The sequence below is a fragment of the Phodopus roborovskii genome, unplaced genomic scaffold (genome assembly GCF_943737965.1).
Source record: "Phodopus roborovskii unplaced genomic scaffold, PHOROB, whole genome shotgun sequence".
In the NCBI taxonomy this organism is placed as follows: domain Eukaryota; kingdom Metazoa; phylum Chordata; class Mammalia; order Rodentia; family Cricetidae; genus Phodopus; species Phodopus roborovskii.
In genome coordinates this window covers 15,106,771-15,117,236 of record NW_026126418.1, presented here as the reverse complement: position 1 = coordinate 15,117,236, position 10,466 = coordinate 15,106,771, and the positions used below count along the sequence as shown (strand labels likewise).

Here is a 10,466-nt window from a genome sequence, read left to right as displayed (position 1 = left end):
GGTAGCAGCATTTTTCTCAGTTGGACTCTGTTTTGCTATAGACAAGCAGAGATTTGCACTGCTCCTTTAAGGGAGATTTCCTGACTCAGCATAAGTGGCAAAAAAACAGCAAGGCTTTCAAAGAGCTCTGCTAACAACTTAATGTTGTATAGGAGAGCTGGCAATGGCAGTGACCACATCTCCAAGCCGGCAACATGCTGCTAGATGGCAGCGTATACCAAGGCAGTGAGCACAGTGAGTAAAGGTGCTGCCATCTTGGATAGACCACAGCTAATATAGTTGTGACCTTCATTTTGGCAATGTTGTTGTTTACCAGATAAAAGACTCCTGTGTAAGGAGTAGGTTTTCCTCCCGCCGCTGGTCTTGTCCCGCCACCGCACCAGCCCCAAATAACACACTGAGACTCTGTATTTGATAAAATGCTGTTGGCTAGTTACTTGTTTCTTATCGGCTAGCTCTGTCTTAAGTATTAACCCATTTCACGTGGTCTTACCGGAGAGCCGGCTGGTGTCCTGCTCTCTCCAGACTCTCCATCTTGACCCCTTTACTACTTCCTCTTTCCTCCTTGTCTCCTAGTTCTGCCTATCTTGCTTTCCTATTGGCCAACAGTGCTTTATTTATTAACCAGTATGAGAAACATATTTACAGAATGACATCTCCCATCACTCATGGCCAGAAAAAGACAAAGATTTACAGTAAAGACAGATTCAGACTAATAAAAACCGCTAAAGGTTTAAAATATATGTAGGCTTGGAAGAGAAAAATAATAAAATGGTTTAAAAAAGACAGCGAGGAGCTGGGTGTGGTGGCACATACCTTTAATTCCAGCACTCGGGAGACAGAGGCAAGCAGATCTCTGTGATTGCAAAGAAAACCTGGTATACAGAGTTAATTCCAGAACAGATAAAAGTTACACAGAGAAACCCTGTCTCAAAAAATTAAAAAATAGAAGTAGAAGAAATAGAGTAATAAAAAAGCCACGTAAAAATGGAAAGCACAGAGGAACTTTGGATACTATATGCTGTTCTGTTATCTTTAAATTGTTTGACTGCTGAGGAAATAACTGTTAAAAGAAATACTGCTGGATTAATTCAATTTATATATTTTAAAAATGCTTTGACTTCAAAATTTAAGTCTAAGGACAGGTTACTGGGGAAAAGGATTTCTATTTTTGTTTCCACATAAAATGAAAAGCTGTGGATTCCTTCCAGACTAACATGGTTTGATCAAGCCAGACCCCCTGAAACAGCTTGAACAAGGCAGCCTTGCAGACTACAGCAAGGATTTCTGTGTCTTCTTAGGATCCTCATGACAGTGCCCCCTACCAGCAGGAAGTAGTTTGGAAAGAACTATGCCCAAATTCCCAAATATTGTCTATAAATGTTTGTTTTCATTTAAATTGAGTTGGTTATAAATGGTTAATGACCACAACCAATCTTTTTAAAGGTAAAAAGGGGATTATGGTATAGAAATGAATAGTTTGTTTTCAAATGGATTTTCATTTATTGATACAAATTTAAGGTCAATTTTGTGATATGTATATTTCTCTTCTTGTTTAGGTATTGTGTTTATATAGCTCATTTAGAAATGTAATGTATAATTTAGTACAGATTATAGATAGTTACCTATGATAGTCAAAACTTATAGCTAAGTTAGTTGGGATTTCTAGATATATACAGATGTATTTGAGTTAAATAGTCATTCTTTAGGGGCTGGAGAGATGGCTTAGAGGTTAAGAGCACTAGCTGCTCTTCTAGAGGTCCTGAGTTCAATTCCCAGAAACCACATGGTGGCTCACAACCATCTGTCATGAGATCCAGTGCCCTCTTCTGGTGTGTAGGCAAACATGCAGATGGAACACTGTATAAGCAATAAAAATAAGTAAATAAAAATTAAAGAAAAAAAAATAAAAAAAAATAGTCATTCTTTAAACCTTTCAAAGATCTACAGAATATGGCATTTAAAATGGTTTAGGGTTTTTCTTCACAGTGAGACATAACTGCTCCTGGAAACACCACTTGTGGCAGAAAGGAAGATGGACATCAAAGAAACTGGTTATGAAGTTTACTTCCAATATGGCAAGACTAGCCATTTGGACAAGATACTGCTCTTGTCTGGACTGTTTGACTTTATGCTGTATAAACTGGACATGCAGGACCCACAGGAAAGTGACTGCTGATACAAGATGGACATTGCTACAGGGTTCCTGCTTCATGGAAGAGTCTGCCAGACAGTCTGCAGGACACAGAGAAAAGTGACTGACAAACTGCCAATACAAGTGGACAGTTTAAACTTTCCTGCTTTGCTGAGGAGTCTGCCAGATACACTATGGCCTATGGGCTGAAGATGGAGCATTACAGAAGAACTTCATGTGACTGACCAGGCAAGATGTCTCTGTCATTTTTAGAATTTATATATTATCCTTCTGTGGTCTTTGAAAGAGTTGAAGACAGGTAGTTATGGTTATAGTTTTCCTTAGTTAGGATTAAATTTACATATAAGACTTTAGACTCACAAAGATAGGATGACAGAATATTTTCTTTAAATCTTACTAAATGTTAATGGACTAAATATTGTTAACCGTGATTCTTATTTGATAACTGTTGTGTGATGTATTTTGCTATGTTAAGGTTAAAACCCTTCGTTTTATTTTAGACAGAAAAGAGATGATGGGAGATGTCATTCTGTAAATATGTTTCTCTTATTTGTTAATGAATAAAGCACTGTTGTCCATCCAATAGGAAAGGAAGATAGGTGGGACAAGAAGACTAGGAGACCAAGATGGACGACAGAGAAGAACGCCAGCCCCTCTCTCCAGTAAGATAAGACCACGTGGCAGTACTTAGATTAATAGAAATGGGTTAATAATTAAGACAGAGCTAGCCGGTAAGAAACTAGTAACTGGTCTACAGCATTATATCAAATACAGAGTCTCTGTGTATTATTTGGGGCAGGCATGGCAGTGTGACCAGGCTGGTGGAAAACCTACTCCTAACAGAGGTAAGTCCTGGAGTAAAGGTCCTCTCCTATCTCTAGAGCAGACTGTGAATTTCTTTGGCTTTGCCAGAGCCCTTCTCCACCAGGAACATCCATATGCACAGCATTCTGGCCAGATGGCTCAAGACAGAGCCAGCATCCAGGCCTCAGGTGTGGCTTCCTTAACTGTGCCCACAGGGCACGCATACGTTCTTAGAATATCATAAAGAATGGGTGCAGGGCCCTGGGACTCAGTAGGCTGCCTGGTGCCGCTGTGCAGTGACATTCAGTAACTGTCTCTTCCATGTACTGTTTCAGCTAAATCTGATTCTGACCAAGCTCTAGGGCTGCTGCCAGCCTGCTACAGTGGCTTCCACAGCCTCCTCTACCCTGGGGGGAAATGCGACTCTTCACTCCAAGAGAATCAACATGGCTTAAAGCTTTCCCCAGGTTCAACTTCAGCAGCCTCAGGTCCCCAACCTCCCACAAGATTGACTACACAACACAGTTTTACTCAGACAAGGCAGACATTTATAAAACAGGGAAATATTCACAAACAAACTGTGGGAGAAACACAACCTTCCCAGCAATGGGGACTCTATAAAGTGCTTCTTGCCTGCGACCATCTCTTCCCCATGCTAGGTCCCAACAGCAGGATTGTGACAGCCCTCAAAGTCACTCAGGCTAGGCAAAAGGAGGCACGAAGCCACTCCAGGGCTCCCAGCCATTCCATCTCATCGCTCTGGGGGTGGGTGGACTGTTTCATTCATTGGAAAGCTGCCCTGAAAATGGGCCAGCATGTCAAGGAGGAGGAGGGGCAAGTGATCGTGCCAACTTGTACCTTGGGAAGAGAGCCATCATCAAAAAGAAGGGCACTGTGCCTGTAGCTGAAGGTGCTGTGAAATAAACACTGGATGCAGACCTGGCCTTTGATCATCTCATACCAGCTCTCCAGGCTTATTCTACCTTCCCTCCAGCATGATCCTTTGGCTCTTTCCTCTTGGCCTGGGGCTGGGGAGCAGAGTGTCCCGTTTCTCCACATGATCATAGGATGTTTCTACTCAGAATGATGGACATAAACAGTTGGACTAAAGGTAGCTCTTTGCTGAGAAAACCTGAGGCCATCTCAAAAAGAAGCCTGTCAGATGTTCTGGACAGCTGGAGTTGAGGGGAGCCTGGCCCCAGGGTTCTGGTCTGATACAGTGAAGGCCAGGGCCAAGGGCATTGACAACTCTGAGGCTAGGAAAGGTCACAGGGGAGGTAGAGGAAAAGGCCCAGAGGCCAGCTTAATGTTACATGTGAGAACAAAAATCCACACAGGAACACACATACATACACATGTGCATACACACACACACACACACACACACACACACACTACATGAATACACTGTGGCTCAAGTGCAGGCCACAGGGGGGTAGAAGGAAGACTTGCTCAGTTACCCACAATCCTTTTCATAACTTCTTTCTCCACATGACCCAAATGTGGGAAGGAGAGGTGGCTCCCCTGGGAAGCAAGGCTTGGCTTCTCTGGACCAAACCTTCCACTGCTTTTCTGGGAAGTGCATGATGTGCCAGGTGTGATCTCTATTTGACCTTTCACCAACTTCCCCAGGCAGTTCCCCACCCCTCAGTCTCTCCGAGTCCCTTGAAGCCTGGTCCTGAAGAGCTGCCATGCAGTGTGGGTGCTGACCACTCCAGAGTGGGCCCTGGAAGCCTTCAGACACAGACTGGCCAGCTTGCCAGTAAAGGTGCTGTGAAATAAACACTGGATGCAGACCCAGCCTTTGATCCTCTCAAACCAGCAGTACTTACTGGAGCATGTGGCCAGGGAGTATGGCCAGAGGAGCCAGGGCCCTCAAGCCATGGAATCTAGTTTCCTCCACCAGCTCTGACCCTGGCCTATCTACAGCTCCTGGGAGGCTGAGGCTGGGCCTGAGCTGCTAGGGAAGGGACAGAAGACCTGGACAGAGTCCAGTCCTCACTAGGCTTCTAGAAGGTCCTACAAAGACAGATATGTGGTTTGAGGCTGACATAGGCAGGACTAAGCATACAACACACTAGTCTGAAGTCTTACACATCCAAGGGAAGAGCCTGCCAGTGGCATGGGATTTTAAAAGTCTGGACAGAAGGTTACATCCTGCTTAGGTTCTAATGACAGAACATGGGAACTAAGCCAGCAGGACTCTGGCTGCCTGTGTAACCCCACACTTTAGGTGAAAGTCAGAAAATTTGACCTTCCAGCTGTCTGAAGAGAGGAGAGAGCAAGAGGAGCCTGGGGAGGCAGAGACCAGAATTCGAATTCCAGCTAGGGTCCTACTACCACCACCTACTGGGACAAGGGAGGAAGCTCCCAGGAACAGATTTGGGCTGAAAGTCACTGCTGTGGCTTCTAGCCCTGTGTCTTGAGGTGAGGAAGCAGCCCCAGTGACAGGGATGATCTAGAGACCCCTCCAATCCAGGTGACATTCAGGATCATGAGAATGTAAACAAATGCATGCACACGCAAACGGCACACCACGCCTTCCTCTGCACACACACACACACTGTTCGTTCTGTTGGTGACTGGTTTCTCTGTAGGCTGTGGCAGCTCAGGCACCCAGGCTGTGTCACGGAGCGATGGCTCTCCAGCTGAAAGAGAAAAACATGTGCAAAGAGGTACTCAGGAGGCTGCTTAGTTGCCCAGGCACAAGCTTCTCTGGCTGCTTCCCTAGGGATTCCCAGACTGGGAGTGGGACAGCCCAGTGAACATGCTGCATGGGCCACAGTCCCCAGAGCCAGATTGTTGCTGGGCAACCAAGGGGGTGGCTGGATACTGCATCTGTGAACCCAGGACAACTGTTTCCTGCATACCCTCTTAACCAGGGATAGGGGAAAGGGCTACATGGGCATCACTTGACACCTTTAAGGACACTTGTTCACAAACGACAAGAGTATAGCTACTGCATCAGAGATGGCGAGCTGGGAAAAGTAGGTGTGTGAGACATTGCTTGGGTTTAGAACAAGCAGGGCAAACTTGTACAAGCCAATCTCAGAGCCCTGGCGCATGGGTACAGTGGCGGGAGGTGGGGAAAGAAAGGGAATGGGGGCACATGATGGCTCATTTTAAAGATTTAGAACATTCTGGATCTGGAGCACAGAGAGAAATGGCCTCACCAGATACCACAGGACAGGGTTAGCCCACTGTAATTATTGAGCTGCCTGTCATAACAGGTGATGGAGTGGCCGCAGGACAGGTACCTCTGGTGTCCACACTGATGTCCCCATTTCTGTGGCTCAGGTCCTTACTCCCAGCACCTTAGGTTATGACTCTCTTTAGGTAAAAATGAGATGACTAGGATGATCTAAAATGGAAAAGGGACTTTGACCCAGACAAAACAGAGGGGAAAAACTTCGGCAAGTACCAGAGACCATGACCTTGAACTCCAGACTCTAGAACCAAGGGTTTGCTTCTGTGGTGCTTTGCTATGGCAGCCCTCACAGACATTCACAGACCAAGACAACCTGTTAGCCTCCATTTTCATAAATGAGAAACTGAACTGACATGAGTGTCCACACAAATAGCCAAGATAGGAATTCCAAGGCCTTCAGCATTCAAAAACTTTGTGGGCCTAAAACAAAACAAAACAAAAACAACAAACAAACAAAAAAAAACACTCCTAATTTTATGTGTATGAATATTTTGCCTATATCTATGTCTATGTACCAAATGAGTACTTGGTGCCTCCAGAAGCCAGCCAAGATCCCCTGGAGCTGGAGCCACAGACAGTTTTGAGCCACATGTGATGCTGGGAATCGAACTTGCATTCTCTCTAAGAGCAGCTGGTGCTTCTCTGAGCATCTCTCCTCCTGGCCCTGTCATTTTGTTTTTAACCAATAAGTGAACTTTATATTATTCCTCACCAAGACTTTTACAGGATATAAAAAGGAAGACATTCAACATAGTGACATGGAGATTGATACCTACACAAACTAAAATGGAAGGTATTAGAAATGAGGAAACACTTGTAAAAGTCAGATGAATTTGGAGACATGGATCCAAACTCAGCCTTCTAGCACATTCCATCCCATTTTGGGTATTTAACTTATGCAGTTGAGGAAGCCTTGGACTCCTGATATCCTTGCTTCTACCTCTTAGATTCTAGGACTACAGGTGTTCAGAGCACAGGCAATCCTTTTAAGGTCACAGCTCCACCTGAAGCCACCTGCACTTGGAGAGTGCTACTCTGTCTAGACTGTAGAAGCTGGGCAGAAGGCAGAGCAGAAGTGGATATACTGTGGGCAGTTCCCAGGATCCTGACTTTAAACCAAGTATAACTGCAGTCATTCCCCTTCCGCTTGGAAAGCGTGCTATAGGCAGCCAGGTTCTTCCATTAGGTAGTGTGTGTTTACAGAGGCACTCTGAGTACAGTTTCCAAGCTGAGCGAGTCTGCTGTTACACCAGAGATGAGCTTCCTTCTGAAACACCAACTCCAGTGCCACCTCCATTTTGTTTTTTCTGCCTTTAACTCTTGGAGTTCATGGAATTATGGACATAGCTTTACATTTGAAATTCATTGTAAGTGAAACATAATGGCATATTATGTGATTTTTTAAAAATATTTTGCCCCTTCTCTCTTCTCTTCCTAGACAAGATTTCATAAAATCCAGGCTGGTATTGAATTTGCTATGTAACTAAGGACCTTGGACTTCTGATTCTCTTTCCTTACTCTTCCGAGTTCTGGAACTGCAGGCATGGACCACTAAACCTAGCTTATTACGTGCTTACACATATACACATTATATATTCCTGACACCAATTTAAACCTCAATTTATCATTTATGGAAAGCACTTGGCCTCCTTTCTTATGGCCCCCTCCATGTCAGGAGCTAAGAATCAGAGCTGAGATACACCTGAACACTCTGCAGCTGGGAGCACAGGCCTGGGATGAAGAGCCAGGTTCTCTGGGAGGGCTGGGTTGCCTCCATCTCCACACTGGATAGGCTGTCAGTGACACCTGTCACATACCAGTTGCACCAGTGTTAAGAGTAACGATGGGGATTCTGGAAGTCACATTCTAGGCAGAGAAACCTCAGCACTAACCAAGCACAGGCCACTGAGGGAAGGGGCTCCTTAGCCACGGCCCTCTGTGCGTGGAAGGGTTTCTCACTAGACTGCTGTGCAGAGCTGGAAAGGGAAAGACACACCCACACTGTCCCACGGTAAAAATCACTGGATGAATGAGAGAAGCCGGTGAATAACTGGAGGCTGATGCAACCCTGTGTCAGCAGCTCTGGGGGTTACAGGAACCAGCTGACAGAACTGCTATTTGGAATCTCACTATTTTCTTTTTTCAGTTTAGTGAACATTGTAAAAACTAAATGGAGAACATTCGGTTGGCGTGGGTTTGAGGCAGGCATGGAACCCACTGATCCTAGAGATGGTTTTCTGCATACTGATTGAAATCATAATGACTGCTCATGAGACAGCAAGCGCCAGAGACAGAAGGGTCACAATGCCAATAGAGCAGAGCTAAGAGACTAAAAGCGGAGAATGTTTACTCAGGCACTGGCCTGCAGCCCAAGTCATGTGACTAAAATGGACAGGGGATGGGCAGGAAGGGGCACGTCTTCCCATCCATACAATTCTGATTGGGTGCACAGCCCCTCTAGTCAGGTGATCCAAGTCACTCGGAAGCACATGCAAGGCAGTACCGTGCCCTCCTCTGCCTGGTGTGCTTCACTCAGTTAAGACTTTTCACACAAAGGTTTTGATTTTCTCCCTGACATCCTGATATGTGTGTCCCAGCAGTAGGGCAGGTGACAAGAGCTACAAAGCATTTCACAGCTGTGAAGGTTAATCTTGGTTGTCAACTTGACTAGATTTGGGATCAACCAAGAGACATGTCTCCAAGTAGGTCTGTGAGGACATCCATCCCCTAGGAGGGCTACTGAAGAACGGGGGGGGGGGGGGGGCAGCACCTTCGAGCAGCAGCCCAGACATAGAGGTCCCAGAGAAAGGCAGGGCTGCTTCTGTCTGCCTGAGTGCACTCCCTGCTGCTAGGTACATCTATCCTGCTGCTGCTGCCCTTCTTTGTTGGCATGGGACCCTTCTTTGCCCTTCCAATTCACATTGAAGACCAGTGGCTCTCCAGGAATCTCTGGTTTCAGAACCAGCCTTGCAAACTGCAGCTCCTGGGTTCTTAGCCTCTTCAATGTGTAGGTAGCCACTGTTGGACTACCTAGCCCACTGTGTAAGAAAGACAATCTAGTATTTGATTTTGTAAACATAAACATTATGTAGGTTCTGTTCCTCTAGAGCACCTACTACAACAGAAGAGCATCTTGAGGCCCAGATGCCCCAGCCTGCACATAGGAGGCACTTTTCTTTTGGGGTTTCCAAAACCATGGTGCTCCCACTATCTGTCTTGGAAAGAAGTCTGCTCCTCTTACATCCTCTGACTTCCTGGCTTCTTTCCATCTTCAAGAGCTTTGCCTGGCTTAACTACCTAAATAAAGTGTAGAGCAAAGCCCTTAAAAACAGTCCCCAAGATGCTAGTAGGTAAACACACGGGCACAGCACTACAGGGCAAGAAAGGCACTCCTCTGCACAGCTGACATCACTTGGCATCAGTGTCAGGTTTCCCAAGTGGTTCTTGCCTACCTGGTTCTCCTGCAGACGCAAGTTTGACCATTCTGTTCCACAGGTGGCTTATCTCCCAGAACTCCCTCAAGGGGCCCCTCTGCCTAGTATAGTTTTCCAGAGCATCAGCCTGCATAGACAATAATCCCAATAATACCCATACCAGCAGGGAGTAGCATTGTGCTCTAGTACTTCTGAGCTAGGCCGGGGCTGCGAGGCCTGTACATCGCTGGTGGTTGGTGTCTACCATGATCTATACTTCCTTAACTAACCACCCCAGCTCCACCCCACCAGTCCCAGACACAGTCCTCACCAGTGACTCCTAAAGCACAGCTCCTAAGTGAGCTTCCCAGCCTTTCCTTTCTCTCTCCTTATGCAGCTACACCTTTTCTTTTTAAAATACCTCTGCTTACACTCTGTCTCCTCCTACTAATATCACCCAAGGTGGAGGTGGGGGCTGCCAGTTCAGTTCACAACATACGCCGAGTCTAGGACCTGTCTTGGGAGTGGGAACATGTAATGTATATTAACTGAGTGAGTGACACAGCCATCCCTGCTGTCCTGTCCCTACCTTGAAGATGCATTGAGAGTCAACTTTGGTCCACCAGACCAAAACCCACAAGCCCCCTAAGAGGTAAGAAAAGACCCAAACAGCTCCACAGTGTAAAGCACCCACCAATCTACTGACAGAGCTGTACAGAACAGCCTGGCACAACAGTCAGGGAAGATGGCAAGCTACATTTCTCCAATATTGTTATAAAAGCCTGTCCTGCCTTGGGTAAGGAGGAAGGAGGAGGAGGCAAATCTATCTGTCTGTCTGTCTGTCTTTCTTTTTTTAGTGATTCATGAACCTCCCAGAAAAGATGAG

General features: G+C 45.9%; 1 protein-coding gene across 1 annotated transcript in view; it reads right to left on the bottom strand.

Moving 5' to 3' along the window:
- Positions 1–3,484: 3,484 nt before the first annotated feature.
- Cry2 (cryptochrome circadian regulator 2) overlaps positions 3,485–10,466 on the bottom strand; it is a 30,848-nt gene continuing 23,866 nt past the window's right edge. Inside the window, exon 12 of the mRNA XM_051184148.1 lies at positions 3,485–5,607. The gene's annotated coding sequence lies outside the window, so the exon portion shown is untranslated. The remainder of the gene's footprint in view (positions 5,608–10,466) is intronic.